Source organism: Artemia franciscana, chromosome 3 (assembly GCF_032884065.1).
Source record: "Artemia franciscana chromosome 3, ASM3288406v1, whole genome shotgun sequence".
NCBI classification, from domain to species: Eukaryota; Metazoa; Arthropoda; class Branchiopoda; order Anostraca; family Artemiidae; genus Artemia; species Artemia franciscana.
Window position 1 is genome coordinate 52,536,256 of NC_088865.1, and position 9,259 is coordinate 52,545,514.

Consider the following 9,259-nt stretch of genomic DNA (forward strand, 5'->3'; position numbering starts at 1 on the left):
AAAGATGATGGATACTGTGAAGATGCTAAGAGCAGAATAGCCAAGGCCCATGTTTTTTTCAGAGTTGAAAAAAGTTTGGAATAATAGGAAGATATGTCTGCGAACCAAGATTATAATATTGTAAGCTATTGAGATGACATTAGTCAAGAGTAGTTCTGAAATGTGGCTTTTCGGAAGACGAAGAATAATTTTTAAGATGTTTCTCAGAGGAATCGTCTACAAATTTGTTTGGGTACCTGTTTGACTGACTGTATTTGAAGCAGTAAGCTCTACAAAAACGTTGCTCATGATTTAAAGTGTTAAATGCTTTTTTCTATGGAAATCATCATCTAAACAATCATTTATTTCTAATAAAAGAGCTGCAACTGCTTGTTCTGTCGAACGGTTTGCAACTAAATCAAAATCGATATTTGATAAAGAAATTTATTTCATCCAAATAGAAATCCTTTCTTTTAAAATTTTTTCAAACACTATAGGTAATGGCGATGTATTTGCAATAGGACGATAATTACTTACATCAGATTTATTGCCTGGTTTATGCAACTGAATTACTCGGGCAATTTTCCATCTACTAGGAAATATACCTGAATTGATACTTAAATTGGAAATATGGATAAGTTGTTTAGAAATAACTCCGGCAATACTCTTTAACAAATTTGTTGATAGTTCATCATGTGCCACTGACTTACCGTTTTCTTATATTTTTGATAATCTTTTGGAATTCTGCAGAACTAACTGGGGCCAGAAATATGCTCGTGCTTTCAGTGGGAGGTAAATATTGTTTATGCGACCTGCATGGGGACGAATCTATTCCTGCTGCAATAATTGATCGACCAACACCAGTAAATTAATCACTAAACATGTTAGCAACAGTTTGCGGCTCTCTAACTTTTACACCATTTGTATTAGATAATGCCTCAGGCTGTGATAACTTTTCATTTTTTTCAATTTTATCATTAATTAAATTCAAAGCCTTCGGAGAGAATCTCTCCGAATGAATTTTCATGATAAATTCTTTCATTTTCTCTAAGAATCCTTAATAACAGATTCTTATAATTTTTAAAACGTATTATATTTATTTCAGTGGGATACTTCATTTTGATTTTGTATAAACGAGTTTTTTCATTAATAGACCTCAAAATCTATTCATTTACCCATGGTTTTCTTGGTGCATTCCTCTTTCCTTTGGATTTCTATACGGGCAAAATTACTCAAGCTTTTCAGTCTATATATTATAAAATTTATCTAAAATTGATTTGGATTCATTTCATCAATTACCGAACTCCACCCAACGTCACCAAGTTCCTCTTTTAATTCTCTCAACTCTTCTTTTTAAAACAGTAAAAAACTGTAGCGTAAAGAGCGGGGCGTTGATGAGGAAGATTGACGAGGTATTAGGAGGAGGTGAGCCACTCATATGGGTAATAATTTCTGTTCGTTTTAAGTTTTAATGCTGTTTCTTACTTCCAATTGCTTTCTAGTATATTCCCAGTATAAGTTCCAGTATATTTCATTTTAGGTATTTATTGCAAATTTTCACACTGCCAGTCTTTGATGAGGATACCTTTTTTTTGGAAGTAATTCAGCGCAAAGGTGCTACAGGATTTGGTGCTGGGAATGTTACAGCTCTAAATGAAGGATTTGGTGCTGAATCTGATGGTGTAATTTTCGTTAAGATTCTATGACTTTTAGGGGGTGTTTCCCCCTATTTTCCAAAATAACGTAAATTTTCTCAGGCTCGTAACTTTTGATGGGTAAGACTAAACTTGATGAAACTTATATATTTAAAACCAGCATTAAAATGCGATTCTTATGATGTAGCTATTGGTATCAAAATTCCATTTTTTAAGAGTTTTGGTTACTATTGAGCCGGGTCGCTCCTTACTACAGTTCGTTACCACGAACTGTTTGAAAGAGCGAGGCGTTGAGGAGGGGACAACCCCTTTTATATACGGAATAGTTTTTGTTCGTTTTAAGTTTTAATGTCACTCCTTACTTGCAGTTAAAAAACTTGTTTTTTTTATTTAATAGTTGAAGAGCCGGCAAGTTTGCTCCTAGTGGTCTAATTAAATTGAAAATTGCATGGATTGCTCCTTGGGCCAAGGGGACAATTTTTGTTGGGAAGAAGAAGCATGCAGGAGGGCCGAAACATGGTGATGATCCAATTGTGCGACCAGAATTAAGTTTGGGAGTACAATTGTTTAAGTCAGGGCCCGAAAAGAGCCGAAAAGCTTTTTCCCGATCAACTAGAAACTCATATTAAGTGGGTCAAAGGGGACCCAATGAAGAATATAAAGTATAAACAAAATCTGTCAACATTTAAAAACAAAAAGTTCCCGAAAATCGAGCCTGAAAATGAGCCAACAATGTTGTTCTAGTGACTTAAAACTTACAACCGCAAATCCCTGGGACTATGATATTTGATATTTGAAAAAATCAAAGAGTAAGAATTTTTGAAACTATATAAATTTTAAAGACTAAAATATTTTTAGTCTTATAAATATTTTAGTAATATATATATATATATATATATATATATATATATATATATATATATATATATATATATATATATATATATATATATATACATATATATATATATATATATATATATATATATATATATATATATATATATATATATATATATATATATATATATATACAATTACTGCACTGTTTAACTTCTGCAGATACTATGTGTATACACAATTAATTCACAATCAGACCACGGGTTTTGTGTGAGATTTTGATTGCAACTTTGGACTGAATCAGAAAAAATTAAATAAATATTGTTATTTGGAATAAAAAAAAATGTCTATGAGAGTAAATATCAACATTATAACTTAAAATCAGAAAGAAATTAAACTTATAAAAGATAGGGAGCTGTCACTCCATCAAGCCCTATCGTTTATGCTGAAGTTAGGTTAATACTTTACTGAAAGCGTTTTGAAGTGCAACAAAAATTAAACAGTTATTTGGTATTGGTCAGTTTGTTTTATTTACCGATATCCTTTATATCATTTGAACTGCAAATGTTATTATTTACTTACAAGGCCTTTCACTTTCACTGGCAGAAGTTAGAACTTTGTTGTGGCCTGATCTATTTTGTTGCCTTTACTGCAAAATTTTTCTTTTCGTGGCTTTTCATAAAAAACCAAACTAAATGGTGGTGTTTTTTTACAATCCTAGTCCTTGGGCATAATTAAAGACACTAGTAAAAAAATGGTAGTAATGAACTGTTAAACCGGTTAGTTCTACATGGTACTGGTACTAACTAACTCATGTTGCAAACTACTGAGTTGGCTGCAGGGGATAAAAGATGTCGATTCATGGGACTATCAAAAAGCAGTTGTCCAAAACGCATTTCAACTTCTGTTTGACGGTCTTTTTAGGAGTCTGAATTTTTATAGAATGAAGAATGTAAATGAGTGTCGAAAATAAGGAAGTTCGCAAAGGAAAGTGCGATCGATCCAAAGAAGACGATTAGTGAAAATCAACAGATGTTGGGCCTTGAATGTTATTTTCGGCTTCTGACCAGCCCTTCTTCTTCTCTTATAGAAGTATTTAATAACTCCTTACCTCTTAAAAATGGATCAAGTCTTAAATTGATTGACTGATTTAAATGGATTATGTAATAAATCTTTCTATTGTGTAGAATGAAAATTTATTAGAATCGAATTCGTCTCCACCTGTTAGTAGAGGCGCCATTTGGACCAAATCTCGGGGTGGGCATGGGGAATTTCACAGAACTTGAGACTTTTATTATGAATCTAACCTACTTTCAAAGTTTACTATGATTAATAGCAAATAGTGTAATTACCCCAAGGGTCGTCAGGTACTTACACTCTTTGGCTAATAGGCGTGCAGTTAGCTCAAATCATTTGAACAGTATGGATTATTTTGGGCATAATGGATAATTATGGCCGGAAAAGGGCCCTTTGTGGTGGAAGCTTGGGCCCCCTGGAAAATCTGGGGTGGACATTTGCCCATCCCCTGACCCACCCCCCCAAATGGCGCCTCTGCCTGTTAGTATATCCTTTGAAGCTTACTGCTGATACTGTTACTTCTACTACTAACATCTCACTGCAGCACCAAGCCGCCTGAGGCTAACACTGCCACACACATTTCCCCTCCATCCAAAGCATCCCTCTTTACGTCCTCCCAAGAAATTCCAATTTCTCTTAAATTTTTCCCTATGATATCCTCCCTTGCCATTTGGGGACGAACTGCTCTTTGCTTGGCCCCAGATGGATGTCCAGCAAGGACAATCGTTGACAATCTATCATTCTTAATCCGTAGAACGTGTTCTAGCCTCCCCAATCTTTCTCTGATACTACCCTAGAAAGTGGGTCTGAATTTTTTTTTTCAGCCGGAGTAAAGCTATTGTTTCGAAGTACACAAAGCATTAAATTGTGTCATGAACTTAACTATTCTAAGAGTGTGTGAAAATCTACACTTTTCTGTTGCGTAGTTTGGTTTTTTTACTATAATAAGGGTACTAATATCTTCAGTTTCTGTTGTAAACCCTTCACATCCGTAGGTTTGATACTATCAGGCCCTGAAAAAGAAAATTAATAAAAATGTATCTTTCACCATTTTTTTGTCATCACTTCAAAAATGTTTTTCCAGATTTTTTATTTCGAAGAAAAGTGTAGAACGATATTAAAACCTAAAATGAGCAGAAAATTAAACTTAAAACGACATAAAATTGCTGTGAATAAGTAAATGAAACATAAAACAAACAGAAATTACTTGTAAATGAATCTTTGCACAAGAAGAAATTGATATGATGATCAGTTCAGGCTTAAAATGAACAAAATTACCAAAAATAAGATCAGGCCTTCTGCCCCCTTAAATCCACTAAAGATTGGAGTGTTCTTTGCGCTTTGATAAAAGTGATCTATATTTCGAAGAATGTGATTATAGTTCTCATAATATCAACAAGAGCAACAAAAAAAGAAATTCGCGGTGCTTTTAAAGATTTACCAATAAGAGTTCCGCAGACAGTGGGCTTTATTTACCCTCAGACAGTGGGATTAGTACCCTCTCAAATACTCGAAAAGCCATTGTCATTTGTGCTTTACTGAAAATAATATCTTTCGAAAGTGTGTCTTTTATTTTTCAAAACATAACCAAAAGAAACTATGAAAATGACAGTACTAAACAAGGTCACGTGGAAGACTCACTATTAGGATAATTAAATTCATGGCTCTCAGTTTAATTTGATTATTGTAAACAAGTAGGTTTTTTGTCAAAAATTTTCTTTTTAGTTCTATTTCATTCATAAGTTATTAAAATTGCTGAAATGAACCATTTAAGAGATTGTGGTAATTTTTTAAGCAACCTGATTAGTTTGCTGGAGCAATAGCCTGTTTCAATTGATGAATCAATAAATGATTGATGAATTAATAAATCAATAGAGTCGCGAATGACGCGACTCTAAACTGGACAATTGCAAAAACGAGTTGAAGTTGAATTTGGACTAAATTTGTCTACAAGCCTAGTACTCATTGATCTGGGAGCCATTTCCGGTTTTTTTCTGCAAGGGGAGTACTGAAAAAAACGATCGATAAAAATAATTTTATGTTAAGAACCTGAAGCTCCTATGTGGAACATGGGAACGCGTTTGGATTTGGAAAAAGCGCAATATCGAAGGTATCCAAACACCTCAAAACTATTGCTCCACCGATACGATACCATGAAGCCTTAGTATTCGCGTTATCGTATTGAGTGACAACGCTATATTTAGTCCAGACTAGTTGCCCTATTATTGGTCAATTAATGTTGATTTAAAAATGATTTAGTATCTTAAAAGTTTTCTGAAGTTCGTGTCGGTCTGTCGGTTATAGGAGACTATAGCACTGAGGATATGCATTTTATTTCCCTATTCTTTTCTTTAGCATTGCTATAATTTGATTAAAAGTTTGATGAAATTGATGAAACGTTAAAGAAAGTTGGATATTGTTCAAGAAGCCATTGACTGAACACCTTCGTTTAGGGTGACTAAACTGCCAAGACCTAGCTTTTTTACTACAGAAAATGTTCTAATAAGAACTGGTCTATGAACAACTAGTTTCAAATTATAGTATTGTCCAATATGGATGACTTTAATCGAAAACACGCAATGGAACTGTTTTTCTAAACTAGTGTTTTGGAATCCTGTACTTTGTGTCAATTTTCAATTTCTGTATGGCTGTGGAAAAACACGTTAATGTTTAATTTTGGATAATTTGACTTAAGATTCTAATTTTTTTAAGTTTTAGGCCCCATCGCCCTTTCCACCTAACCTCTGACTTATGCACGCTCATAATGGTGTCACATATTGATTTTGACCAACAATATTTCTATTATAACTCTATTTTTATTTCTAAAAAGACAAAACATTTGCTCACGTGATCTTTTTTTCAGGTTAGATCAACCGATTGACGGCCTAATTATAGGAGGTAGTGTTGGAATGAAGCTCAAAGTAATGGACTACTGGAAATGTGCAGAAGTAGGGTTACGAACATCAGGATCTAGAAAAATATCCATTGTTCTTGCTGAATCGCTCCCAGGACAAGGTAACTTACAAAACAAGTGGTATTTCAGTTTAGAAATTTAATTGAAATCTTGGAAACCTTTTTCTTGTATGGTTGGAATTGTGTGGCCTTTATCGTATAGGGCAGTGCCCTCTCTCGATAATTTTGTATTTTCAACTATTTATACCATGAAAACATTTTTGAATGAATTAGCGTGGTCCTTGTCTGTTCTTCATTCAAGATATTGCATAGAATCCAGGGAGTGTTTTCCCACGTGCGAGTCAACAGGACTTATCAGTTTTCGTAGAGATTGAATTAGAGCTTTGGGAACCTCTTGCTTGAAAATTTGTGCTTGTATAACCTTTTTCTTATATGGTATTGATTCATAATTTTTAATTTTCAGCTAATTCACATATCAGAACATTTTTGGATGAGCATGGTGGGCCTGGTATTCAACATATTGGATTACATACGAAGAGTATTGTCCCATGTGTGAGTCGACTCCATCAAAATGGAGTGCAATTTAGAAAACCGCCAGAAGCTTATTATTCATCTGTAAGTAAAATATTATTAATCTTTACTGAGGTCAAATTACCTGACTAGCTTTGATCCTAAAAGGCAACAATCCCTACGGGTGACTAATTGAAATTTCCCTATAGAGTTCGAAGAAATAAACGTTTAAATGGGGATAAGTCTATCTATTAAATACAAGAGTTTTGACATTTTGACCACATATACAATGATCGTCATCAGCAGATGTACATATGTATATCTGCAGTATATGCATATCAGCAGTATATCTGCTGATGACGATCGCTGCATATGTGGTCGAAATATCCAGACTTTTGTATCAGTTTTCACTGTCTAATAAATGGACGTATCCTAATTTGACTGTTTATTTATTCGTCATAAAAAAGCGGTTTGGTCTGGAAAAAATCCATATTTTAAGATCTTACGTCGAAATACCTATGCAGCAGGCTACTAATCAATATAAATATTCATGTAGCGAGAGCAGTCATCTGATAAAGCTAGAATAAATATAATGCACTGTCACTGTATTATTCATGTATTCAGGCACTTATAAGGATCACGGCTTATTAATCTTTCTAATCTTTATTCATATTGATATAGTTTCAATGAGGTTTGAAATTTATAGATGGCGTTGAGGGAGTTTTTTTCCTCCATTTGTCTAAGGCTAAACCTTTGAATATCCAAACGTTCAAATATTCATATGCGTCTTGAAATTAAATATGAAGTTATTTCTAACTATGCACAGTTTTAAGCATGTAAGCACCCACATTAGAAAGTGATTCCCATTAATTGGCTCTATTCACGTGCAGACATGAAAAGTGTAAGAAAAAACACTATAAGAAAAGTTTTATATGCAAATTTTGCCTTAATTAATTCTGTTAGGAATTTTAAATAAGACTGGAAAGTTTTCTCTATCGTCCAGTTTAGTTCTATACAGAAGCTAATTTGCTTAAACATGGAGTTCAAAGCAATATCACTTAAAACATTCAATGACAGTTTTCAAATCATTAACACTAAACATCTAAGCAATTAATTTTTTCCAATATAAAAAGTTGGAATTATCATTATTTAGAATATTCCCACACTGTGTTTGGTTCTAATGTCAAGTTAAATATCAACAGGGTTTATGAACATTACCATTAAATTTTTGGTTTAGACGTATGAATATTCTCCATGTCAATAGTTTCTAATTTATACATTCTATTTAAAATTCTTATTTTCTTTTCATTTTGGTAATGCTCGCAGTGCTTATGAACCGTCTATAAGTAAAATATGTGCTGAATATAGCGAGGCATTCCAGTTCCATTGTGGTGTCGATCGACTGGGCAAATTCTGTATTAAAAGTTGTACCAAATTCTAGATTGCTATTTTTGGGCTTTTTGGCAATACTTGCGGGGCTTATGACCCGTCTATAAATAAAATATTTTTTGAATATAGGGAGGCAATCCAGTTCCATTGTAGTGTCGATCGACTGGGCAAATTCTGTATTAAAAGTTGTACCAAATTCTAGATTGCTATTTTTTGGCTTTTTGGCAATACTAGCGGGGCTTATGACCCGTCTATAAGTAAAATATTTTTCGAATATAGGGAGGCAATCCAGTTCCATTGTAGTGTCGATCGACTGGGCAAATTTTGTATTTATTACATTATTATTAGGCTATACCGTTAATACTAGCGGTGCTTATGACCCGTCTATAAGTAAAATATTTTTCGAATATAGGGAGGCAATCCAGTTTCATTGTAGTGTCGATCGACTGGGCAAATTCTGTATTAAAAGTTATACGAATATACGGAGGCTATACCGCTAATACTAGCGGTGCTTATGACCCGTCTATAAGTAAAATATTTTTCGAATATAGGGAGGCAATCCAGTTCCATTGTAGTGTCGATCGACTGGGCAAATTCTGTATTAAAAGTTATACGAATATACGGAGCTATACCGCTAATACTAGCGGTGCTTATGACCCGTCTATAAGTAAAATATTTTTCGAATATAGGGAGGCAATCCAGTTCCATTGTAGTGTCGATCGACTGGGAAAATTTTGTATTTATTACATTATTATTAGGCTATACCGTTAATACTAGCGGTGCTTATGACCCGTCTCTAAGTAAAATATTTTTCGAATATAGGGAGGCAATCCAGTTTCATTGTAGTGTCGATCGACTGGGCAAATTCTGTATTAAAAGTTATACGAATATACGGA